Raw genomic sequence first — 27,029 nt, 5'->3', positions numbered from 1 at the left:
ATTCCACAGCATGAAAGCCACTGGGATTCCATGGTGACAGTACTAGCTGGCCAGCCAGTGTATTACAGTAGGGCTTGGTGCTGGCCTTTGTGATACGCAGCGTTCAAGGCTGTCAAGCGTGAACTCATTCTCTTCATCCATGCCCACGCCGGACATATTGCAAGATTAGAAAGTAAATCTTCACTTGTCAAGTTTCATAGAGACATATTCTCAGATACCTAGTTTCAGATACCAAGTTTTTAAAGTATCTAGTTGAAGTTTTTTGAAGCTGTGAAATTCAGTCTTAGTCATAAACACATCTTATTTCACTAGAAACTTGGCAGAAATTCCAGCTATAAAAGAGCAAATGAAAGCCATAAAGACCAGAGCACATTTAGTGGGAAGGGGTGCCTGTATGTTTATGGTGAGACTAAAGAAGTTGTCTTCTTTTTATGAATATTTAATTGATTTTAATACCTTATTAATTGTCTTATTATGTTTCTGTATTGATAAAAAGAAAATACTCCAAATAAGGACAAATGAAGACTATTTCTTACACATCTTCTTTTCACTTCTATTAGTTATAAAATTGAAGGCATACTGGGATTCAAGCTGAGTTACTACCTCAACTCAGTGGACAATTGCCATTTTTTCACTACAGTTTGAGTTATAAAGATTTAGCATAAGTTAGAATCAAACATGTCTCATCAACCCTTTAGTGAAAATGGGCCTGTCTTTACATTCAGCTGTTTTGGTTTGAGCTCCCTTGCAGAATTCATCTCTCTTTAAATTTACAGCTGTCAGAAGGCTATGTATCACTTTTGTAAAATAAATCTTTCCTGGCCCTTGACTCACTGATCTTTGACCACAAATTGCATTGTTTTTAGGGATCTGATCCCTGAACTCAAAGAATATGACAGGAGAGCACAGAAACAAATCAAACAGGAAAAAATAAACCAACCAATAAACCCCCAAAACTCCAGCAAAAGCATCACCTGCCTTATCCCTATCTTGCTTGCTCATATGCTTCCTTCAATTTTGATGGTATGTGACCTGTTCAATGTTTCTGCCTCTGAAATCTGGTACCCCTTTAAAAAGCATCATTCTTTACCCTGCCCATTTTATCAATAGTCAGGTTAACCAGCTTGTTTCCTAAGCCTTAGGAGTCACAGTGCTTTCTTGCCTGATATCCAGTACCTTAAGAATTTTGTTTCATGTATTTTGGCTGGTATTTTTAGTTCATTCATGTAGGAAGGTATTATATATTCAGGCCATTAATAGATCTTGAATAGAAGTGGAAGTCTGTTGTCATTTTTGATCATCACTGTTTAACCATCTCATCAAGAGTAAGATTGACCTCACTAGTTCTTTCTAATATTCTTTGGTTATCACCCTCCTTTCTGCATCACTTTAGCTCTGTCTTGAATTTGACAGAAGAGTAACTGGATTTATTTGACTTGCTCTGACACTTTCACCTTACACTGTCATTTCATGGGGTTTGACACTACCTCTTCCAATGGAGATAATAGAAAACGTTAATAAACAAGAGCTTGCTCTTTACAGTGTTCATTGTTTCATAAGTTTACCATTTGACATTGAGGTCTAGGACTACACTGTTACTAATTATACAACATATTTGAATTTTCAACTTTGCTTCAACTCATTTTGTCAATTAAAATAGGTAATATGGCTTTGCTTTTGAAGATGCTGCCTGGATGCGGAATGGATGATTGAGCTCAAAGATCAATTCCAGGAGAGTCTTAGACAATATCCCCAATTTCCTAAAACATAGTAAGAAACTCAAATATATACCTCCTATATTCTGAACCTTTAAAAACTATACTGGACCTAAAAGGAGGATGGTATTGGGTGTCGGAGAAAGGACAGGTAAGCCTGGCGTGCTGCAATCCATGGGGTTGCAAAGTCAGACACAACTAAGTGATTGAACAACAACTGAAGAAAGTAATGTGTGTGCATGCGTGTGTATGTGTGTGTGTGTGTGTGTGTGTGTGTTAGTCACTCAGCCATGTCAGACTCTTTGCGACCCTGTGAACTGTAGCCTGCCACGCTTTGTCTGTGGGATTCTTCAGGCAAGAATACTGGAGAGGATTGCCATTTCCTTCTCCGGGGGAACTTGCCAGGGACCAAACCCAGGTCTTCAGCATTGCAGACAAATTCTTTACCATATGAGGTACCTTTGGATCTATTAATACATAATTTCTCTACCAAGACTACCAACTCACATCTGACTGCCCTAAGAATAGCCATTGTATTTCTATTTCCTGATGTTTATCAGGTATTTTAAACTATTTTACTATAAAATTAATTGCCAGTGTAAAAAAAATTTAAATGCCCAGAAAATTATAAAGAAATAAAACCCCAGTAATTTAATGTCCTAAATTTTGATCATTTTCAGTGCATTTTCTGAAAATATGTAGTATATTTTTGTTTTGTTTTTTCTATAATATCATATCCATCTTTTCATATACTCAAAAAAATTATAGAGAAACACAATTTTAAGATGGTTATATGATGTTTCAGCATACGCACACAATCAACATTACCACTAACTTAGGCATCTAGTCTTTTAGTTGTTTTCTTTTTAAAACCACTTCTTTAATATTGTAATATGATGTGTGCTCTTGAACATGATCCTCTGACTCACAGTGGATGTATGATTTACTTATGCATTTATTTTTAAACTTCTAGCATCCTTGTCTTGAGACACCAGCACTTTCCATCCGACTCTCCTGGAAACAGTGATTAGGCACAGTGAAGAATGAAATCAAGTGAAACTAGCAGAGAAGAATGATAGATGGAGTCCAGCAGAGCCCTGGATTATACTACCTTGGCCCTCAGTACTGTAATTCTTGCGTCAATATTTTAACCTTCTCCATTATTCCTTCAAGTTTTATAAGCAGCCTGTTTCCACTTTTTGTTTAAATTATTTTGTAAGTTAAACACAACTGAACAATTTCTGTTTGTTTTATAACATCTCTGATAACAGATTTCTAGAGTAGTGTTTCTGACTCCAGAATTAAGAATGCTTTCAGACTCTTAATACATAGCTCCAAATTGCATTCCACAATAATACTCTTTATTTGTACTCTGTTAGTAGTGAATTGGGATTTGCTGCAGATAGGTTTCTGAACAATCTCCAAATGATGATTCATCTTTGGGTTTGAGACTTTTTAATTCTTTGTTATTTTCCAGTAATTATGGAGCAACTATGATGTGCTGGGAATTGTCTCTAATATAGAGCACAAAGATGAAGGAGATGCTGGGCCTGTCTTTAAGGAGATCATACTCAGTGGAGGAAGAACATGGATGCCATATAAATACATCAAGATGTGATCAGTGATATAATGATATTATAATAAAAGACTCTAGAAATACAGAAGAAGAAATGGCCTGAGATCAGTAAGAAAGCCTTTACAAGGCAGATTTAAATTTGCCTTGAGTAAAATTTCAACCATATAGAAGTGGAAAAGGTAGAAGGAAATTCAGGAGGTAAATTATAGAGGCATAAAAAGGACTAGTCTATCATGTGTAGGAGACAGGAAGAATAAAAGAAAAGCAGGCCCTGGCAAGAGCCGCAAAAGAAATTTATAATTATTGATAAACTGGAAGGCATGAGACTCTTAGAACAAGTCCAGAGGGAACAGTTCATAATCTTGAAAATAAGATATGATCCTGGGGTCAGAAAACTGACCCCAGACTGTTTTTCAGCTGGCGTCTCAGAGTCACGTTTTACGTATCTGGTGGAAAATCTATAGATAAGAATATTAGTCTTAGTTACTGATTTGTTATTGATTACTGTTTCTTAATTACTCAATGGTTAATGATCATTTTGTTCTTTGGCCCTGAAGGCCACATGAGTTATAGTTTAACTCCCTGCATATTCTTTCATTCACAGCTGAAAGTATAATAAAGCTGGCTTGGATTCAGTTTCGGCACCTTCACCTTGGAGTGGTGTTGGTCCCCTGATCCTCGCTTTTCTCTGAATTCTTGTGTCTTGTTTCTCATTCTCTCACTGTATCACACTTTCAGAAACCCTGCTTGTCAAGCCGGTCTTGACAATTATGGATGAGTAACTTAATGTATAAGGAGTGGTGCCAGAAAATGATACTCAGATTATGGTATGACATTGAAGACCAATGAAAACCAGACCCTAGGGTTGGTTCTTTATGCTATTGACACTGAATCTATGAATAATGGCAGAAAATGAAATGTTTTAAGTAGAAATGCAGCAGTATCATATTTGTATTTTAGCAAATACAGCTTAGTAACAATATGGAGAAGATGTTGAAAACTGGCAATATCATACAAAGGAAGACTCATCAGTAAACCATTGCAATTGCTCAGGGGAGGTACAAGGATCTAAAATTATTTTCAAAATTGTTAAGAGAAATAGAGGAATATGTTCAGTATTACCTCAATATTAATTTATTATTTACTTATTTATTCTTAATTTATTCAAACATTCATCCAAATACCTCTGTTTGTCTAGACTGTGGTCTCTTTGGATAGGCTAGAATATTATAACATCAGGCTAGGACAAAGGGCTTCCCAGGTGGCACTAGTAGTAAAGAATCTGCCTGCCAGTGCAGGAGATGTAAGAGACGCAGGTTCAATCCCTGGATCAAGAAGATCCCCTGGAGGACACAGCAACCCACTCTAGCATTCTTGCCTGGAGAATCCCATGGACAGAAGAGCCTGTCAGGCTACAGTCCATGCTGTCACAAAGAGTCACATGCAGGACAAAGGGGGAGCAATCACAATGGTCTTAGTAATAAACTGTTATGGTTTGCTTGGAAGGCTGAAAGTCTGGCATATGGTATTTTTTGGTACTTTGGAACAGTCAGGGATGGGTACAAAAAACATTCTTGGAAGGAGGAATGGAAAGAGCTAAATAGTACATTACAGTCTCCTAGCTTTCACTTGGTATTGTGTTAAAGGATATGCGTGGTGTTCACTAGGAGAAATCACATGAAGGAAACTTAAGCCGCTGTCTAGTCATCTGCAAAGATAATTGTGGGCATCTGGGGAAAGAGAAGAGCACACACTGGGAATCAGTGTGCATGCCCAGGCTCACCTTACCATGCCCAATCCCAGGCATGTGTAGCTGCTCTGCCCTTAGGGAACCTGGCCCTCGTGATTTTCTGTGTGTTCCATCCCATAAAGGGATGAAGCTACATGATGGGTGGGACTCATCAGTGTATCCACTCCAGGGGCCTTAAGAGATGGGAAACAGAGGAATACTGTACTGTGTATAAACTTAATTTCTTGCCCAGTGCTGGATATAGGATAAAATGAGCCACAGATTAAGGGAAGGTTTCTCCAAGAGTTGACTGAGTAAGAGCCTCCAAAGCCGGTGCATCTCAGAGAGATGAATAGAAACATAAATGTTCCCAAGTATTCTGCTTTTCCTCAGTGTACTTGGCCACTTCTCTCCACTGGAGGTAGGAATCAGTCTCACTGCACACCCTACAAAGATACGCTCTGTTCCCTGTTGAAGTCACTGCTACACATTTCTCAAACCAGCAGGGTTAAGTATGAACCTCAGTCCCCGAAGCCAATGATGAGTTAAAAATGCACTGTTAATTCACCAGCCTGTCTTCTGCTCAGTAACTTGGTGTTCAAGGACCCAAGATTCCACTTAGATCCTTTTCCTTGCAGATATGTCACAAATGAATTAGTCATAGTCACTGTGTGCAATTAATTAATCATTAAGTCACACTCCCCTGGTCACTTCAAACAGGATGATTAGCCTAAAATCTGTTGTTTCCCAGTACTGATGTACTGAAGGGCAAAGGGCAATGCTTCACTAAAATAATGGAAAGTGTAGAAATTATATGAGTGTAGAGCTGTAATAAAGAGAGTCAGAAATAAACTCCTCAGTTTGATGTGTGTTTAGGAAATGGACTTGCTGCTTTGTCTCCAACCTATATGTAGGAAAGAAGAGAATTGAGAATAGAGCGCTGCAGAATGGAGAAGGTGTGCAGCTGTAAATTAACCTCTGCTCTCACCATCAGTTATAGCAAATTTATATGAGGCTGTAATGGGCTCAGTGGACACTGCAGATGATAGCTGACTTTCTGTCATCTTGTTCACATTCTACCTCAGAGAAATACCTGAAGATAGACAAGACTCCAGCCTTAAGAGACTGCTGGTGGGAAGCTGATGGGGACTGCAATGATGGGGAGAATGAGTTTGTGTCAGATCTTTCATATCTCAGAGATTTCTGCATTGGGGAGGCCCTATAGCTCTCTTTCAGTAACCCAATGAAAAAACATATTTTTTCAAAAGGGCCAAAAGAGGTCACTAGGGTCCCATTTGAGTTACCCAGTAAATCAGAAAATAAAATATGAGATGAGCTACAAATGTAGCCAAGTTAGACATCGAAACCCTTGTTCTACTCTACTACTATCCTCCTTACTCCCACTTTCTTGGAGAGGTAGAATCTACAAGTGAAAACTTCTGGGGGAAAATCTGACTAGGTTATGAGATTTATAGTTTTATATTGGATTAATCTGCTTTAATAACCAATAGTAACCAGCAATGATGGGAGTGCCCCAAGATATGATTAAAGAAAAGGATTCAAGAGCACATTTTTAAGACCAGTATTGAAGTAATAATAACAACAGTGATAAAAGCCTCTTTTGTGTTTGTAATGCCAACATGTTGAGCTCCCTCAATAAACCAGCCAGCTCTGTATTCCAGTCACAAGATATAATTGTATAATCAACATGTTTCCACATCCACTAACTTATTAATTCTCTCATCACATCTATGAGTTATTTAGAGGATACATCATGATATCCAGTTTCCAAATGAAATAATAGGCTTACAGATTCTAATTGACTGAAAGTCACAACAGATAAAGGATGGCACTTTGACTCAAATTAATTCCAGGTCTATGGCTAATTTGACAATATCAGTATGCCCAGATACCCCAAATTCCCTATTATTTTAAGTCAAAAGCCTTGATTAGTCTCTCCCTTGGGCAGCCTTAATAGAACAAACTGAGGCATGGACTCTACCTGGCCCATCTAACCCACTGCAGCACCAACTCTGTATCTGGGACAAATAGTCCTCTTCTCAGAGCAGAGATTTCCTTGGTATAGACATTTACTTTGCTCTTAACCTGGAAACTGGCTATGATATTCATAAAATTTTTCACTTGGAATAGAAAGAGAAAAGGGTTGTCCACTAAATAGAGACACTCCACAGGGTCTGCATCCAGTGTTGTTTTTAGGCTTTCAGAGAGGCTCATGGTTCTGCAGAGAATGCTGTAGAGTGTCCGAGAACGGATCTGACTTCTTTTGTTCATGACACTGCATGTGTATGAATTTAAGAGTTTTCTTTTCCCCCTTGAATCTTGGTTTCTTAATTTGTGGAATAAATACAATACTATATCTCTTGCCTATTTTACATGACTGTTGTGTAACAGGAAAAAAAAAAGAAATACCAATTGACATAAATTTACCTTTTTGGTAAACTGCAATACATATATAAATACATTTCCACTAATCTTTCTGTGCTATTCATCTTTTTTCAGAAATTTCCTTTAGCAGTGCTCTCTGTTATAGAAATTGGGCATATGCTCACTGTCTCATTTTCCTAGGTACATTGGGAAACTACATTTCCCAGCCTCCTTTGCACTTTGGCTAGGGTCATAAAACCAGTTTCTGAACAGTGTAATGCAGGCAGAAGTGGTATGCCCTATAACCAGGCTCAGCAGTAAGAAAAATCTCATTGTTCATTGTCTGTCTGTCTGGATGCACTGGGATGCACCAGAGTATGCCGAGGATCTCTAGGAGATGCTGGCATTACAAGATGGAAATTATCAAAGTCCTGATCCTTAAATATTACCATCAGCCTGCGAACTGAACTGAAAATAAATCTTCAGTGGGTTAAGCCATTGAGATTTGGGGTGGTTTGTTGTAACATCCGGTGTTAATTACTTGGTTAATGCAGTATTTGATAAAATCACCACTCCTTCTTTCATCACCTGTCATTTGGTAACATTATGTATCAAATCAGCTATTGGAATACCAGAGTAGTCTGGTACCCAAAGATGAAGTTCCTGCCTTCTCCTCCACAGGGTCCCACTGTTACGTGTATTTGTTAGTGTGTCTTATACTAAGTGCTTAGTTTAAAACTCAGAAGTTTAAGGTAAATGTCACATCATCAAAACTAAAATATGCTTCTATCACTACTAGCTCCCCAGAGTTTTCTAAAGTAGTTTTTAATAAATATATTTTTCCTTTTTAAAAAAGTAATAGAGTATTCACAAAGCCCCACATGTTGTTAATTTCTATTCAGCTTCCCTTAACCATACTCTGGTTAAGTATAAAAATCTATCAACGTATGATTATTTGAAGTACCACGAACACAGTGAAGTATCAATTGTCTTCATTCTTTTAAAGGAAGAACCAGCCTTAAGATGTTGATTGAAATGCTAGAAAATTAAGGTACATGACCCTTGAGGTTTTTGTTTCATATGTTTTCCTGGAAAAAGCATGTTCAAGTTAAGCTATTGGGAAGCTCCTTTTAAAGCATAAAATTGATATAGAAATGGCTAGCTCATATGTTGTTCTGGGCTTAAACAACATCTGAAGAGAAAATGAACAAAAACACATGCTGATTAAAAGCAGTTGTTTGGGAAATTTGAAATCTGTTTATTGATTTCACTGACCTAGTTATTCCTTTCATTCTCTTCTTCATTTACTGCTGCATTCAATACCTCATCTTATTACATACGTCACCTTACATCTTAATTACCAGTCATTCTGTGGGTAGTAGGTCTCACTTCTTATTTCAATTCTCCATAATCTTTGTCATTTATATTTAATTTTACTGAAGTATATTGAATTTCCAAAAGGATCTCATTTTATAATGTGTCTATATCTATATAATTCTTTTTCAAAGTGGCAGAATAAGGCATCATTTATAAATAATTTTAACTCTCAGTTGTGTTGTGATGCTAGGCATTACATCAACCTCAAAAAACAGTGGATATTTTTCAAAATATCAGAAGAAGAGGTCATCAATAAAGTGTAGAGAGTGACCTACATCAACCACCTTCCTGGGCAAAGATCCCAAAATTGTAGGGGCGTGCCATGTAATGAAACATTACCAACCTGATCAAGCTTATCCACCAATGAAAAGAAAATGCTGTTTTAGTGTCTAGTTAACCACTGGTAAATTAGTCACATCAATTCTCTGTGTAAGAACAAAGCCACTTAGCAGGAGAGATATTAAGTTAGGTACACTGGATGTGTAGCATTTCCTTCCTGTAATCTGTCTACATTTAAGTGGGGTGAGGAGAAAGTAGGGACAAGTCTGATATGAAACATACATTATAAACAAGCTCAAAAGTAGACTCTACAAATTGTCCACCGGGAAAAACAAAAGCTGAGGAAAAGAATGGATTATGTCTTCTGCCTTTTCTACTTGGAGATAGTCAGTCTAGAAAATATTTAAGGCAAATTGATTGTATGATTTCTTACCAGATGAAGAAAAATGTCAGGTAAAATTTTTTATTTTATACAGTTTTCAAACATGGGGGGCATAGTTCTCCAAGATACAAGAATTCCATTTGCAAAACATTTTTAGGCTTGAGAGTAAAATTTAGAAAAGTATGTTAGCTTCCATGTCAGAGACCACCTTAAATAACTGATAAAACTGAAAGCCACTTTCATCCTGCAGACTTACCAAGGGTCAGCTGTGGGAGAATTCTGCCTATCGTGAGCGTTGGCACTAAGGGGATACAACATCTGTGGAGACTTTACAAACAGTAACAAAATTAACTAAAATTCAGTTGGCTTTTTATTATATATGATGGACAATTATAAATGTCTGGAATAAAATACTCATGAGTAATCTTCTATTGGGTGATTTAAGTCTGAAACTCTGTGGTCATTGTCGAGTTCTAATACTATACATGGAATCTTGAAATAAGCATATTTGTATTATCTATTCTTATATAAACATCACAAGTTAATTAAAAAACCCTTTAGACAAAAATCCTAACACACAGGACTCAATTACACATGTTCTTAGAGAAGGTCCTAATGCCCTCAGTGGTATGAATGTTAAAAGGGTAGATTCAAATTGAACAATACTGTCATAGTGATTAATTAGGCAAAGAAAAGTTACATCAATCATGTGACCAATCAGTATTTTCATTTGTGTTTAATATTTAAGGTAGTGAAAGAGTGTTCATAGCAGCATTACTGACTATAGCTAAAAGGTAGAAATAGCCCAAATATCTATTAACAGATGAACAGATAAACAAAATGCAGGTTATAAACACAATGGATTATTATTCATCTTTAAAAAGGAAGGAAATTCTTATACATGCTACAATATAGATGAATCTATAGTACATTATGCTAACCAAATTAATCCTGACACAAAAGGACAAAAATTGTATGATTGTACTTGCTTGAGGTACCTGGAGTGGTCAAATTCATAGGAATAGAAATTAGAGTGGTAGTTGCCAGGGTCTGGCAGGAGGGAGAAATGGGGAGTATGGAGTTTCACTTTGAGAAGATGAAAAGTTCTAGAGATAATGGAGGTTATGATTACACAACTGTGTGAATGTTTCATGCTCATTGGTTTACAACCTGGCGCCCATAACATGGAAGGCAAAGACATATGAGAGAAAGAGCCAAACCACTTCTGATTAGAAGGTATAGGTTAATAAGTAAAGGAACTTAAATCTAAGACTTATCTTAGGCAGCTACAAAACAAGTAGATCTCCACACCCTCTCACCAGAATTTTTTTTTCTATTTTACATACGGTATTGTAAGTTTCCAAGTTACTCTCTCCATACATCTCAGCCTCTCCCTCCACCCCTCCTACCGTGTCCATAGGTCTGTTCTCTATGTCTGTTTCTCCATTGCTGCCCTGAAAATAAATCCATCAGTACCATCTTTCTACATTCCATATTTATTTGTCAGTATATGATATTTATCTTTCTCTTTCTGACTTACTTCACTCTGTACAGTAGGCTCTAGGTTCATCCACCTCATTAGAACTGACTCAAATGTATTCTTCTTTATGGCTGAGTAATGTCCCATTGAGTATATGTACCACAGCTTATTTTTCCATTCATCTGTCAGTGGACATCTAGGTTGCTTCCATGTTCTAGCTATTGTAAATAGCGCTGCAATGAACATTGGAGTACATGTGTCTTTTTCAGTTTTGTTTTCCTCAGGGTATATGCCTAGTAATGGGTATATGCTAGTATATGCTGGGTCATATGGTGGTTTTATTCCTAGTTTTTTTAAGGAATCTCTATGCCATCTTCCATTGTGATTGTATCGGTTTACATTCCCACCAGCAATGCAAGAGGGTTCCCTTTTCTCCACACCCTCTCCAACATTTATTGTTTAAAGAGTTTTTGATGATGGCCATTCTGGCTAGTGTGAGGTCTCACTTAGAATCTTAATAAAATTTATGTAAAGGACTTCACCTGATTTAGTCACACACCCAGAACAGAAGTCTCAACAACACAGTAGAGTAAATCCTCCACATGCAAACCTTCAAGCTGCGAATTTTCAAAAATGAAAACATGCATTCCATCAGTGTCAGGCATGAGTGAAATTGCAGCTTACCCTTCATCTCCTATTGCTGGCCATCCCTCAGCTGTACCATCTCCCACTTCATCTCCTACCTCATCTCCCTCCTCCAGTCAGTAACTCTTCCTCCCTGTTCTCTCTATGCCAGCCCCTGTATGTCAGCTGTTGTACTGTACTACTGTGCTTTTCAAGGTACTGTACTGTAAGGTTAAAATGTTTTCTTCATTTTTTTTCATGTATTATCTGTGGGCAAAGTATTATAAACCTATTATACTATAATACTGTATAGCTGATTGTGTTCTTTACTTTATAAAGAAAAATGTGTGCTTTCTAACCAGTAGTTATTGTTATCATTCACACTGCCTTGTCACATAATTCTCAAGTATTTATGTACACATCCAGACAAAATTTGAGACATATTTGTACATACATAATATGTACATACATCTTATATATATCCTTAATATTTGCAAGTATTACCCACATATACTAAATCTATCATATATCTACTATATATTTGCTCTATATCATGTATACTACTTAATATATCATATTTATGTATTCTGTAACATACACCTTACATATAGGCATCTTGTGTACCATGTAAGATGCATACACATCTTCTTCATATAAGATGTGTATGCATATATTATAGTTCACATATATCTTACATACTTAATGTGATTCTTTTTTTAACAGACAATTTTTGCCCTAGGAAATGAAGGCCAAGTGAAAACATTTGGAATCTTGAAAAGACCCGTGTTAGACTTTTAAATGTTAACGACACTATGAGTTTCTAAGCTGTGTGCTAACTAAACACGTTATTAGAAGTGCTAATATTCAAATGTTGTGAAAATCACGAGTGGGAGCACAAGAGAGGCCTGCGGTGTGCAGTGGAGCCCTCCTGGGGACACAGATAAAATGAGGACGCCAGAGCGGACAGTGACGTAAGTGTGGGAAGTTCTCCCTGGGGCAGGATACAGATTTCTCCTCTCACTTGTCTGATGCTGCAAACAGGGCTCATTTCACCCTAACTGGAGCTTTCTTCATTATTCCTTCTCACTTGCAGACACACGGAGTTTTCTGTGGTGCTCACCAGTCTAGATGGGCATGATGTGCTGAGATGTTGAGAAGGAAGGGGCAGAGCCCCTGAGGCTCCCTCGTGAGTGTCACAGGCAAGTGTCTTTAATTTGGTGGCTGGTTGGACCTGCCAACTGAGAGGGGTGTGTGAGAGGTAAAGTCAGCTGTCCAGCAAGAGGCTCTCATCTCAGCCTTTATCAAGTGTGACTGTGTTTTAGTGTGGTGGCAGGAATTCCAGAGGGAAAGATGGAGATGTGGCAAGTTGTTAGAATCTCAGATGAGGCTTCAGGACGTGCCTGGAGAGGCTTATGCTGGGAACAGCCTCGGAGTCTCTGGCCACGGCCTGTGGAGGCACTGAGTTGGCTGCTGTCTGCGCATTTGCACATTCTCAGTTGTGCTTGTCAACTTGTCATTCTCGGCTGTAATTACCTCTTTTCTAGCTGATTCTCTAATCTGCATCACCTGCAGTGCAAATCTGCTTCCCATTCCACATCGTCCGGTGGCCCCTTGGTGACTCTAGCTCCTGAGGTGTCACTTTCAACACTAGAAAAATGACTTCTCATCGCCTTGCTTGTCTCCCCTTCCTTATCTCAGTGGGCTTCATCCACACAAATATGATCTACTTAAGGCGAAAACTGCATTCCACAGCACACCTTCTGGCCCCTTCAGTATCAAAAGTGAATTATCTTTGCCTTAATCTTCCCCCTTTGGTAAGGGCTAGAAGGATTAGTACAGGGTAGCCACACAGGACAATAAACCAAATTCTTCCACATTCCACATTTTCCTAAATGGATTACTAAATGCTTATTGCTAATCACATCATTGTGTTTATGCAAAAGAGAGGAAGAGAAAGGGGGAAAGAGAGAATATCAAGCTGTGGTTAACTACTACTAATTACAGATGAAAGAGGATTAAATTGAAAAGAATCTCACTGCAGGAAAATGGCAAAGGAAAAAAAAATAAGCCTAATGTTGTTATGATTCAAAAGAGACAACAAACAAAGAAAACAGAGGTTTAACTCTTTCTTCAAATGAATTATAGAGCCAATTTGATGACTTTTATGAACCAATTAGATTTTTTAAACCTATAGTTCAAATTCCACCATAAGCACATTTTTAAACCGAAAAAAAACCTCACGGAATGGCAAAATGTCCCGAGCATGGACAGAAGAGAAAAGGGCCTCAACAGTTTCATTGCAATGGTTCCTTTACTGTGAAATCCTTGATCTATACGTTTTGGCTACCCCCTCTATCCCCTCATATTCTCTATCCCCTCCTATTATCATAAGCTTTACACCCAAGCCATCTAAACAGGCATACTTCCTGATATGACTTTGAAACTTTATCAGTCAGGCTAAATGAATCTTAGCCTACATTGTAGAATACATGTTCTCATGCCTCAGAAGTGAATCTGTTCACTTTTAAGTGTATCAAGGAATACATTGCTTTCCTGCTTGATGCAACATAACAGTTCTGTGCCTCACTGTGCTCTTTATGCTGATTGAACTTGTCTGCTAAGAGAGGTTTTGAAAGCTAACAGCCTCAGACCTCCCAATGCAGTGAATTCATATTATCCATCATACAAGCATGGTGTGACCTGTGAAACTGACAAGGAAAAAACTTGGGCCAAGTGCCAAGTTTGCAATAGTATTTTGATTTCTGTAAGTCTCCATTATTAAAGAATAAAATGATCCCTGGTTTAATTTAAACCAACAATTTTATAGTGAAAAATAAAATTTTCTTACATTTTTGAAATTACTTCACCACACATACCTTGTGATTTACTTGATTTGTGTCCTATAACGTATAATATAGACTCTCTAAAATATCCATTACCCATCAATAAATATGTAAATTGACTAATTATGAATATTTACAGAAATGGAAGTGATATTTCTTTAGAGAAGTTATGGTGAGCTGAGTTTTGTAGGAAAACAAGCAGATCAAGCTAAACGCTAATGTGATGTTATTTCGTCTGCTAATACAGATCAGCCTGTTCCTAGTGAAACCCAGAGGTTTTTTGCAAAAAGCAGTTGCAGAGAAAAGTTGATTATAATGTAAATGATATGATTTCAGCTCAGAGGGGAAGCATAGGTAATAGAAATCTTTAGATCATTTTCACACTTTATTTTAGATATTCATCTCTACTCTCAAAAAAAAATGGTACTGTATCTACAGTGTTGTAACATTTCCACATAAATCTAATGGCAAAATAGCCACTAGGATTTCATTTTTTTGAGATGAAAATCCATTGGATCATTTATTTCAAATTAATTATTGAGCATCTATCCCCTGCCACATGAGCCAGGGGTTACAACTGAGATAGGACATTCACACTCTGAGCCCCAACAGAGATCTTTTTTTTTTTTTTTTTCCCAACAGAGATCTTTACTCAGCAGTTTTGAGATTGCACTGTTTCTCCCTCTTCCAAGGCCTATAGTCATCCCTGTCTCCTTGGGCTCACAGCTGCCTCCAATACAATAGCTGTCATCTGCTGTGGCAGAGAATTTTCTCTTTGAGAAGAGATATTCCTAGGGGTGAACGGGCCAAGGATGCCAAAGTCTCTACCCCAAAAACAAATGACACTGCAGATCTACCTGGAAATTTGGAATCCAGACAGCACAGTTTGGGCTTCATTTTCTCCTGAATTTGGTTTACACGTCAGGAGGAGGTCCTAATATCCTCTTGTTCAGTTGCTCAGTCGTGTCTGACTCTTTGCAACCCCATGGACTGCAGCATGCCAGGCTTCCCTGTCCATCACCAACTCCCGGAGTTTGCTCAAACTCATGTCCATTGAGTCGGTGATGCCATCCAACCATCTCATCCTCTGTCCTCCCCTTCTCCTCCTGCCTTCAGTCTTTCCCAGCATCATGGTCTTTTCAGATGAGTCAGCTCTTCACATCAGGTGGCCAAAGTATTGGAGCTTCAGCTTCAGCATCAGTCCTTCTGATGAATATTCATGACTGATTTCCTTTAGGATGGACTGGTTTGATCTCCTTGCAGTCTAAGGGACTCTCAAGAGTTTTCTCCAACACCACCTAATATTCTGAGGAAAACCAGAATGCGTGGGCATTGTCATCTTTCCTCTATCTCCCTTCCTCCCAGCTGGGCTGTCACTCCTTCCCTGTGCTCTGCTGCAGGGCTTGCTGAGTAAGAACCCAGATTTCAGAGGTGAGATGGTAGAAGTACTGTTCTGTTTGTGCTGTCTTAGACATGTTATGTAGCATCCTGTTTGTTTTTTCCAGCTTTAGTGAGGTGTAATTGACATATAATAAACTGCATGTGTTTACAACATACAGTTCGATAGGTTGGGCACATGTGTATATCCGTAGAGTCATTATCACAGTCCAGATAGTGAACAAAACAATGACCTCAAAAATATTTCCTCACATCTATTTGATACTTGGCATTCTAAGCCCCAGATTCTTCCTCTGTACAACCAGTATGGACATAGCAACCTCATAATGTCATAGTAAAAATTCACAAAACACAAGTAAAGAGCATGCTGTGTAGCAGAAGAGAGGTCTGTGTTAGAGCCTTACCCCCACTTTGATTTAGTGAGTATTCACAAATTGTCAGGTTCTGACTGGATCTACCATTTGATGTTTCTTTTCCTTTTCCTCCTGTGACTCAAATCTCTTCTGAGCATTAGAAGCCAGAAAGAAAGAGCCCTGTGTTCAACATAAGTTAGTTGAATTTGTTGGGGAAGAGGAGAGCTGGGCATTTTGAAATATCCAGACAAAACTACAGACACAAGCCCTAGTACTGGTTGACAAGCTTAGCGTGTGTGTGTGTGTGTGTGTGTGTGTGTGTGTGTGTGAGAGAGAGAGAGAGAGAGAGAAAGACCTTATTGTTATTCTTTATTTCTATCTCTTTTGAGTGACATGTCATACTTACAGGTATTATTCTGTGAGTTGCCTAGAGAGCTTGTTAAACGAAGATTTTTGTGTCCTGTCCCAGACATACTGACTAGATCAGACACATTCAGGGTGGTATAGCCTAGTGTCCCAGACATACTGAGAATGGGAACAAGGAATCACCAGTTTTAACCAACTTATAGAGTAAATAACTACATATAGACATTTCAAGACCATGTAATATTCTTTTGAAATATTTTCCTGATTTAAAGTTTATAGCAGTTCCATGTATTACATTTAAAACTGATACTAAACAGAAGAAACTGAGGAATTTACCAAAATCAGTCAGGACCAAAGTAAAGACATATGCCAAATATGTGCTTTATCCATTATGTTTCAGTGCATCTCAATTTTGTAAAAGTTTAAGCCCTTGGTGGACTTCCCTGGTGGCTCAGATGGTAAAGATATTCACCTGCAATGCAGAAAACCTGGTTTGATCCCTGGGTTGGGAAGATGCCCTGGAGAAGGGAACAGCTACCCACTCCAGTACTCTTGCCTGGAGAGTTCCACGGACAGAGGAGCCTGGCAGGCTACAGTCCATGGGGTCACTAAGAGTCAGGCACGGCTGAGCGACTTCACTTCAAGCAACTTTCACTTCAGTTCAGTTAAGCCCTTGGTATGCCTATTAGTTTCTATGCTTCTGGAAGCTATTACACATCAGTCTAGATCCAATAGCAGTGGCTCTTCTGTATTTGTTAAGACTGAGAAAAAATATTGGCTGTATGGTAAGAACAGCTATATCCTGGGCAAAACAGATGCCATTGATAATCCTAAATGTGAGAGTAAAAGGATGATTTTTAAGAAGTCATGTAAAAGAACATGGAGCCATTTGAACAATGTTTTCTTCATTTTCGTACTTTGTTAGGCATCCATTAATGGCAGGAAGACCATCAGTCCTCTGTTCATGATGGCTAAAGTAACCTGAATATGGGTTTAATGACATATGATTGACAGGACTCTCATTTTATAAGGAAGGCATGAAACACATTTGCTTCTATAACTCAAATAGCCTTTTGCCATTGAATGGCTGCTTTCCTTACATGCTAGGGCACTGCTAACCCCATCATCAATTCTCCTGGGAAACATCTTGCTGTGGTTCCCCCACTGATTCCAGCTAGTGCTCTGAGAACTAGAAGCTTTCCACTTCAACTGCTGAGTTGGAAAATCCTTGTGGTCCTTCTTGGATTGCACCTCCAGTGAGGACTGGTTTTTCTTCCTCAGGATCTTGAATACCATCGTGGGAGAGAGCTCTTACTTTAGATGTATGTCGCCACTGATGGCACTCAGTTGCTACAGGGGAAAAACTCCAAGACCCAGCCTGCTAAGAAATAAGCAGCACATCAGACAAAAATGAACCCGGCCCTAATGAAAACCCCCAGGGAAAACGTACGTCTGCTGTGAAGTAGTCACCCCAAATATCATTAAACTATATAATACCAATCTCATTTTATGAGTTTGGCAATGGGAAATCTGCTCTAACATTGCATTAGATAAAGATATTTCCTGAATGTTGACTATAACTCAGAGCAACCAGAATATAAGGCTTGAATGTAGAGAGAGGAGAAAGTATAGTCCTCAAAAGAAAAATAGGCATCAGAGATAAAGTTTTTCATTTTGAAAGTTTAAAATATCGTTACTGTACTGAGGTCCACACCTCTATTTTGACATTGTTGTACAATTTCACCTCACTTGTTTTGCTGCAGACTTTGACAATTTGCAGATCAGAAATGTTGTCAACCACCAAGTATTAGTGTTACCAGTTACTGTTCAGCTTCAGCAAATCATTCAACCTCTTTGAACCTTACCTTCTGTGGCATATTATATTTGCAAAGGATGACTGCAACACCCTCCTGTATCCCTCATGCCATTCTGGAACATTACCACTCCTATTTAATCTGGACGGGTTTGAGACTTACTTGTAACAAGTACAGTGAAATGGAAGTGATGCTGCTTGATTTTTAAGGCTCCCAGGTGGCATAGTGGTAAAAAAAAAAACTGCCTGCCAAGCAGGAGACGGAGGTTTGATCCCTGGATCAGGAAGAACCTTTGGAGTAGGAAATGGCAACCTACTCCATAGTCTTGCTTGGAGAATTCCATGGACAGAGGAGCCTTGTGGGCTACAGTCCAAGGGGTCACAGAGTTGAACATGACTTAGTAACTAAACAGCAGCAAAACAGCATAGAAAGCAAAGTTCCTTATGCCTTTTTCACTAGAATACATGCTCTTGGATCCTTCAGTCACCATGTAAGAAGTCAAATTACCCTGAAACTGTAATGCTGTAAGGATGTCAAGTCATGGGGGAGACCATGTATAGATTTTGTTTGTTTCTATTGACAACCTTCAAGTCCAAACAGCTGAGATGAATGAACTTCACCTAATCAGAGCCCCTGCCATCAATTAACCCTCAGCCTTTAAGTTTACCAGACAATATGAAAAAGAAACAAGTATTCCCTATTGTGCCTTTTCCAAAGTCCTGACCCACAGAATCTATGCACATAATAGAATGGTTCTTTGGCAGCACTAAACTTCTAGCATTTGTTGTGCATATTTGGAACTAGATATAATTGTAACTAGGCCAACCTTCATACAATGTTGAGGACGTCAGATAAGTTTCACTGTGGAAAAACTTCCTAAACTGTAATGCACTTTTCTCATATAAAAGCTAGTTCTCTTTTTCCTGCCCTATAACTCAAGCCCTGCAGGTATTATAGGTCCCTGTTCTAAAACAATTACCAATTCCAAAAACTATTTTTTACATAGTCCTATAGAAACCTTAGCTCCTTGGAAGAGCTTGTCATCAGTTTAAAATAGTAATTTCTGCGTTATTATCATATAGAGGTCTATCTACACAATGCATGTATACACATATTTGTAGGTATGCAATCTGTTGTTACTGTTGTCTAGTCACTAAGTCGTATCCTACTCTTTACGATCCCGTGGACTGCAGCACGCCAGGCTCCTCTGTCCTCCACTACCTCCCAGAGTTTGCTGAAATTCATGTCTGTTGAGTCGGTGATGCCATCCAACCATCTCGTCCTCTGTTGTCTCCTTCTCTTCCTGCTTTTGATCTTTCCCAGCATCAGGGTCTTTTCTAATGATCTTAGTTTTTTTATATTGAGTTTTAAGCTGGCCTTTTCACTCTCCCCTTTCACTCATGAAGAGACTAGTTCCTCTTCACTTTCTGCCATTAGAGTGGTATCATCTATGTATCTGAGGTTGTTGATACTGTTCCCAGCAGTCTTGATTCCAGCTTGTGATTCATCTAGTCTGGCATTTCACATAATGTACTCTGCATATAAATTAAATAAGCTGGGTGACAATATACAGGCTTGTCTTACTCCTTTCCCAATTTAGAACCAGTCCATTGTTCCATGTTCAGTTCTAACTGTTGCTTCTTGACCTACATACAGGTTTCTCACAAGATAGATAAGGTGGTCTGGTGTTTCCCTGTCTTTAAGAATTTTCCACAGTTTGTTGTGATCCATATAGTCAAAGGCTTTGGCAAAGTCAATGAAGCAGAAGTAGACATTTTTCTGGAACTCCCTTGCTTTCTCCAAAAGACGTTGGCACTTTGATCCCTGGCTCCTTTACCTCTTTGAAACCCAGCTTGTTTCTGGAAGTTCACAGTTCATGTACTGCTGAAGCCTAGCCTGAAGGATTTTGAGCATAACCTTGTTAGCATGTGAAATGAGAGCAATTGTATGGTAGTTTTAACGTTTTTTGGCATTGTCCTTCTTTGGGATTGGAATGAAAACTGATCTTTTCCAGTCCTGTGGCCACTATTGAGTTTTTCAAATTTGCTGACATATTGAATGCAGCACTTTAACAACATCATCTTTTAGGACTTCAAATATCTTAACTGGAATGTGTATTATATACACACACAGACATTCACATGCACATAATATATTTTCACATTTATCAGTGACAAATTTAATTAGGAAAGGTATTTTCTAGAGAAATATTTTTGCATGTATGTGAATGTGAAGTTGCTCAGTCGTGTCCGACTCTTTGCGACCCCATGGACTGTAGCCTACCAGGCTTCTCCGTCCATGGGATTTTCCAGGCAACAATACTGGAGTGGGTTACCAGTTCCTTCTCCAGGGGATCTTCCCAACCCAGGGATTGAACCCAGGTCTTCCACATTGGAGGCAGGCCCTTTAACCTCTGAGCCATAGGTGATCAGTAATAGTCTAGTATATGTAGAGATTTAACATGAGAAAAAACTCACGCATTTTTGCACTGGATAATTTTTTTTTTCAAGAGAAAGAACTTAGGTTAATTTCAGTTCTGCTAACATTTTTTTCCCTCTGAAACCATCTTTATGATTTTATGTAAAATTACACCTTTCCCATGATACACCCTAAAGGAATAGTCTTCCCTTGTTTCTTTTGCCAGAGCCACTAAGACCAAAGAAATGATTAGGATACACGTTCTTGAACAACTCAGGATCCCTCTTCAGTTTTTGTCCATAATTTAATTTTCTTTCTGAGTTAATCTCATTTTTTATTCTCTCTAAAATGAACCCTTTCTGCATACGGAAACATGAATCACAAGGATATCCAAGAAGTACATCTTATGACAGTTAGTCACTAGATATCCATAAATTCTGGGGAAATCCTTGATGGTGATGGTGGATGGTTAAGCAAGCATAATTTGGGCCTAGCATACACAGTACTTAAGTGGCTTAGGGAAAGGGGAAACCGTTTAAAATAACACAAACCAAGACTTGATATTTTACATTAAGAAAACTAGCCTTCCTCTCTGCATTAATTTTTAAATCTGAATATTTTTCTAATTTAATGTACTTTTTTACTTATAATGTCACATAAAATAATGGAGAGCATTAGAAAATATCTAGGGATTCAGAATTTGGCCTTTTATAATGGCTATCCCTGGAAGGACTTAACATATTCATTTATTCTTAATATACAAAAAGGGAGATATTTTTCTTACTGTCAGTTGATGAGAAAATATTTGAACAGTCAGGTAGTCAGTCATTTTCTGTCATTTCAAATGTCTGATTTAATTAAGCTCTGAGTAGTTATAGTGGAAAAGAAATATTTTCCAAGTATAGAATTCATTTTTAAAAATTTCTCTTAAAAATTATTGAAATAGAATTAAGGCACAATATTGTGTTTGAATTAGCACTTTTAAAGGTACCTATGTCATTCCTTATATTTTAGGTTAACCAGATTCAGAATGATTTGGACATGTTGCCTATCATATAGAAAGTATACAACACAGATAATTTGAAAATACACATCATTTTATTGCTAAACCTCTACAGGCACACACTCTTAATCACGGCCTTCCAGTATCCTTTTAGTTTATTTTTCTCTGTTATTGAGCTCTGCCAGTTCTGCCAGTAGGGTCTGGTACATGTACATACTGCTGATCTGTATAATACTATCACACTCGTGCTTAGTCACTCAGTGCTGTCTGACTCTGTGATCCCATGGACTGTAGCCCACCAGGCTCCTCTGTCCAGGCAAGAATACTGGAGCAGGTTATTACTCCTCCAGGGGATCTTCCAACCCAAAAACTGAATCCTCGTCTCCTGTGTCTCCTGCATTGCAGGCGGATTCTTTACCACTGAAACATCTGGGAACTGCCATATGATAGCATACTTCCTCTGTAAAACCTACTCACAACCTCATTATTAGTGCCTAAATCAGAATCCTCCTGTGCTGTTCATTTAAGTTGGAATGCCAGGCATTTAACAAAATAAGATCAAAGGAAGCTCAACTAGTTGTAGAATGTCTTTCCTATAGGTTGCTAAAGTATAGCATTTCTAATAACATTTTCTTGTTATCTCTGCCTCAAGAATAGACAGTGGGCTCACAACAAAACTTTTTAAAATTTTCACTTAATTTTTTTATGATACCCAATGAAAGTGTTCATCTAACTACTGGAATTCTCAGGAAAAATGAGTGATAAGACCCCAGAGAAGAAAAGGAGGCAGAGCTAAATATTATCTTTAGTGTTGTGGGTAGACATTCCTCAGATTCTTACCATGAGTCTTTCCATACAAATTTGCAAGAACAGCTGATTGCCCAAAGCAATAATTTTGGATAAACACTTCAAGATTAAAAAATAGAAACATCCTGAAGAGCACCCCCGACCCTTTTCTACTTATTCCATTGCTTGGTATCACTGATTGAAACCATTCCACAAATGGGAGGAAAAGCTAATGTTGGTGTACCCCCATTTCTCCTCTAATGGCTGCTGTGCTCTTGCTTGCATACATTTTATTCTTACATACACAACAAAGCCTACAATGTATTGTTATCCTTGTTTAGCATGTGAGATTCTATATCTATCTATATCTATACTCAGGCCTGATGGAAACGTAGAACAACCTTTTACCTCCAGACTTCATCTTTGTCCCACTAATGCACCACTCTGTGGATATTGCAAGTTTTCATAGGAAGTGATCTCAGATTCTGAATGTGGTTGTAGAGGAGGAGGAGACCTCCTGGATTCAAGAGCTAGACAGGTGGGGATGCCACATGGGTATGTTCAGATAGTGAAATTCCTTGCACAATGCATTTATAATTTGTGGACTTTTTGGGAGGTATTTCAAGTTCAATGGAAAATTTCAAATGTTAAAAAGCTATATGTGGAAACAGTCCAAAGAGATGAAAGAAAGAAGAAATCTTTATTTTTCTTAATATCAACTGAGGTGTCAAGCTTAGCAGTTCATGATTATGTATCTTAACAACTTGTAAATTAACTTACTGCATGGATTTATTTGGGGTTTCCCAGGTGGCACTAGTGGTAAAGAATCCACCTGCCAATGCAAAAGATGCAAAAGATGTGGGTTTGATTCCTGGGTTGGGATGATCCTCTGGAGAAGGAAATGGCAACCCATTCCAGTATTCTTGCCTGGAGAATTCCATGGACAGAGGAGCCTGGTGGGCTGCAGTCCATGGGGTCAAAAAGAGTCAGACACAACTTAGCATGCATGCACAGAGTGTAGATTTATTTAATTCATTTTACCAAAAAAAGAAAGGTCCATATCAGATCACAAAGCAAAATTGGTTATGGGTGTTCAAATTTTGACTAAATAAAGGGTCACATGAAAAAGCATGGGGAATTTGGGAATCATATGCCAAAATAACGGAGAAGGCAATGGCACCCCACTCCAGCACTCTTGCCTGGGAAATCCCATGGACGGAGGAGCCTGGTAGGCTACAGTCCATGGGGTTGCTAAGAGTCGGACACGACTGAGCGACTTCACTTTCACTTTTCACTTTGATGCATTGGAGAAGGAAATGGCAACCCACTCCAGTGTTCTTGCCTGGAGAATCCCAGGGACAGAGGAGCCTGGTGGGCTGCCGTCTATGGGGTTGCACAGAGGTGGACACGACTGATGCGACTTAGCAGCAGCAGCAGCATACCAAAATAACCTAAAGAAACTGTTTGGTATAGCAAGAAACCTTGAAAATAGACTGTAGTGAGACCCACAGCAAGGATATCTAGTAGAAGGAAAGTCAAAATAAAATAGAAATAGCAGATAAGCTCTTTCAATATAAAAATTCGACTCTAAACACCCTTTATAATCATCATATATGGGAAAGTAAAAGACAGTAGTGATGAGAAACATACTCTTTGATTTATATGGGAGAATGCAGCCTAGATGAGTTGCAGAAAGAAGATGTTTGCATTTTCATCACTGGTTTAGCAGACTTGGTAGCAATATCAGATAGCCTGTGTCACAATACCTATAATTTAGTGAATTTATATACCATGTATTGGATTAAGCATTGTCTCATTTAATCTTGCCAGTGCTTCTGCACAACAAGAGGTATTATTTCCATATGTTAGATGAAGAACAACGTGCATAGGATTGACCAAAGGCAGCCTGATGGAGATAGCACAGGTCAGTTGATCCTGGTATTGTAATAAGAAAAAAGAAGAGGAAGGAGTAGAAGCCAAGCATAGGCCATGAACTGAGCGTTAAGGAATGACAGACAGAAAAAAGACATGTCCATGGCAAGCCATAGTTGGTCTTGGCCAAATAACTCTCTGGACCATGTTAGTGCATGCACATTCCCCACAGCTCTTTCTCTGTGACAAGATGATGGAGGAAAAGACATCAGATATAGAAAGAAGCATTGCAACGATCGCAGGACTAAACCATGGGGTAAAACACACTTCCTTTTTCTACTCTTTTCTTTCTGAAAGGATTCTCAGGGTCACAGGACTCAAACAAGTAAATGGCCTCTGATTCAATAGTACTGTCTGCATTACTAGTTACCACAACAGGTGTTAAGTGAGCATCTTTAGTGTTAAAAAAAAAGCTGTATCAAAATAGTCTCAAAATCAGTTGACTATATTATTAGTGCTTTCTATTTAAATCAAAAAGCACAACCAACTGGTTTAAAGAAGATAATTTGAAAAATGTTTTCCCTTAAAGATCTTACATGTCCTTTTCATTTAATAGGATTTCATTTCTGCAAGAGGATGGCTGTGACAGTGTATTATTTTGTATTATTATGGGATATTAGAAAATATACTGAAGGCATATATAAAACAATTAATTACACACCACTTTTTGTACCTCTCACTTTTGGATGTTTCAAACAAAATGAGCATTTCCAAGTTAACTTTTGCCTTGGTCAGTTAAAAAGTAAGGCATTTCTTTAGTTTTCTCTAAGGCATTGTCAAGGCCTTGGGCATCCTTTATAGTTGTCACATGGAAGAAAGTGAAAAACATTAGTGGTGAGGAATGCTTGTCTATGCTCGCTAATGAGAGAGACAGAATGCAATCTGGATGACTTGCAGAGAGAAGATAAGGCAAGGCCATGGGCATATTTTAGCTCTCTGTCTTACACCCTTGGCAGTCTTGCTCTGATTTAATGGTTTTGTGATTCATAAGCTAAACATTTTAAAACCTCTACCAGAGAAAATAATTTTATAGATAAAAATAAAGTTAATGGATTTTTAATCCTCTGAGATATTTCAAAGAGATTATTGATTTTTCATTTAACAAAACTTAAACCCTAAAATCCCCAAAATGTTTTACATATGGCTCTATGTATTTTTCACAATAGCTTTATAGAAATTATCCTACTTGATTGTTCTGGCATCTGTGTAATGTAGGCATCGGTCAGCCTGGTTTCACAGAGGAGGGAATTCAAGTTCTAAAACTTACTGTGATTTACCAGCATCTCCATGGTTAATCACCAAAGAACTTGAACTAGAACTGAGGGCTGCACCTTGCAGGATTTGGTGCTGTTTTCTCCACCTTTTTGCCTTCCTTAAAACAATGTTGGAGGCATCAAAACAATCTGCCTTGAGAAACATTTGATAATTAAATCTAGAATTTAAATCTAGAATTACTGTAATGTCAGTAGTCATTCTGAGAGATTTTTGTGGACTACCTCTGGCAGAGTACTCTGCATGCTTTGCTTCGTATCCTCTTCACTATGTGTCTAGAAAGAACTCTGATTATCATCTCTAATTTACAGATGGGGAGGATATTTTAGGCAAATGCATAGTGGACCAACTGACAAGAATGTCCCTGGCTTCAGTCATCTCTGAAGAAACTATGAACATGACATATCAATCAAAGGTAGATAATTCATCCTTACTTGTCTATGGACAAATCTTGGAAGTTCTCATTTGAGGGCATGTCAACTAAATCCACTGTCACCCCTCGTTTTAAAAAACGCAATACCAATGTGCTATTTTAGAATGTCAAGATTGTGACCCACCACAGTGAAGGTAGGTACCTATGCATGGCCAATTAGGAGCCCTTCTTTAGATTTAAGGGAAATAGTGTCTGATATGTGCATACTCACAAATCCCTACATGTCCCTGGGTTAAAACTCCTGAGAAAGTAGATAGATAGAAAAGTTAACAGAGGTTAACTAACAAGGAAAACTCTGAAAGTTTGAATAAATCTCTTAGTCTCCGGGGAGCATCCCATGCAAGTTGAAAACAGCACTGATTTATTGTCATCTTACTGCACAGAAGTAGGTGGCTCTTGAGCATCAGTTAGAAGGAAGTGGTATAGTTTTATTTACCCAGAGTGATTTTATCCTATAAACCATGGGGCTTTTGGAATGAACATTCCATTTACATGGAGTTCACTGTTATTAGAAAGGCTCCTAGTGCGTCAAGTCTTGTATGAGGCTGGAAGCTCAGTAGAATCTTTATTATGTGGTGAATTTTTGAACCCCAAGTGGCAACAGGATTAGTTTAGCCTGTAGTGTTATATGCAACCATTACTATGCAGGGGAGACATTTCCAAGATGGATACTTGGCTGGTAACAAGTTGATGTTGCTTGCGTATGTGCTAAGTTGCTTTAGTCATGTCTGACTCTTTGCAGCCCTTTGGGCTTCAGCTTGCCAGGCTCCTCTGTCCATGGCATTCTCCAGGCAAGAATATTGAAGTGGGTTGCCATGCCCTCCTCCAGAGGATCTTCCCAACTCAGGGATCAAACACTCATGT

The sequence above is a fragment of the Budorcas taxicolor genome, chromosome X (genome assembly GCF_023091745.1).
Source record: "Budorcas taxicolor isolate Tak-1 chromosome X, Takin1.1, whole genome shotgun sequence".
Classification (NCBI taxonomy): domain Eukaryota; kingdom Metazoa; phylum Chordata; class Mammalia; order Artiodactyla; family Bovidae; genus Budorcas; species Budorcas taxicolor.
The sequence above is the reverse complement of the archived record's forward strand: the minus strand, read 5'-3'. Positions refer to the sequence as shown.